Source organism: Arachis stenosperma, chromosome 9 (assembly GCF_014773155.1).
Source record: "Arachis stenosperma cultivar V10309 chromosome 9, arast.V10309.gnm1.PFL2, whole genome shotgun sequence".
Taxonomy (NCBI): Eukaryota; Viridiplantae; Streptophyta; class Magnoliopsida; order Fabales; family Fabaceae; genus Arachis; species Arachis stenosperma.
Genome location: NC_080385.1, coordinates 148122660 through 148123703, shown reverse-complemented (window position 1 = coordinate 148123703; position 1044 = coordinate 148122660). Strand labels below are relative to the sequence as shown.

Genomic DNA, 1044 nt, shown 5'->3' with positions numbered 1-1044 from the left:
CCAAGTTTCTAATGGAGGATCTTGTTTCATTCATGAAACGTTGAGTGGTCTTTATTAGATCAGAGACCATGGTTGCTAAGTCAGAATTATTCTGCTTAGAACTCTCTGTCTGTTGCTGAGAAGATGATGGAAAAGGCTTGCTATTGCTAAGCCTGTTTCTTCCACCATTATTATTGAAACCTTGTTGAGGTCTCTCTTGATTCTTCCATGAGAGATTTGGGTGATTTCTCCATGAAGAATTATAGGTATTACCATAGGGTTCTCCTAGGTAATTCACCTCTTCCATGGAAGGGTTCTCAGGATCATAGGCTTCTTCCTCAGATGAAGCATCCTTAGTACTGTTTGGTGCATTTTGCATTCCAGACAGACTTTGAGAAATCAAATTGACTTGTTGAGTCAATATTTTGTTCTGAGCCAATATGGCATTCAGAGCATCAATCTCAAGAACTCCTTTCTTCTGACCAGTCCCATTGTTCACAGGATTCCTTTCAGAAGTGTACATGAATTGGTTATTTGCAACCATTTCAATCAGTTCTTGAGCTTCTGCAGGCGTCTTCTTCAAATGAAGAGATCCTCCTGCAGAGCTATCCAAAGACATCTTGGATAGTTCAGAGAGACCATCATAGAAAATACCTATGATGCTCCATTCAGAAAGCATGTCAGATGGACATCTTCTGATTAATTGTTTGTATCTTTCCCAAGCTTCATAGAGGGATTCTCCATCCTTCTGTCTGAAGGTTTGGACTTCCACTCTAAGCTTACTCCATCTTTGTGGAGGAAAGAACTTTGCCAAGAAGGCATTGACTAGCTTTTCCCAAGAGTCCAGGCTTTCTTTAGGTTGAGAGTCCAACCATATTCTAGCTCTGTCTCTCACAGCAAAAGGGAATAGCATCAGTCTATAGACCTCAGGGTTAACCCCATTAGTCTTGACTGTGTCACAGATTTGCAAGAACTCAGCTAAGAACTGATGAGGATCTTCCATTGGAAGTCCATGGAACTTGCAATTCTGTTGCATTAGAGAAACTAATTGAGGCTTAAGCTCAA

General features: G+C 40.7%; 1 non-coding gene across 1 annotated transcript; it reads left to right on the top strand.

Annotated features, from left to right (window-relative positions):
• Positions 1–656: 656 nt before the first annotated feature.
• Positions 657–760, top strand: LOC130952869 (small nucleolar RNA R71). Its single transcript, XR_009075044.1, has one exon. It is a non-coding gene; the product is annotated as a small nucleolar RNA R71 (small nucleolar RNA).
• The last annotated feature ends 284 nt before the right edge of the window (positions 761–1044 follow it).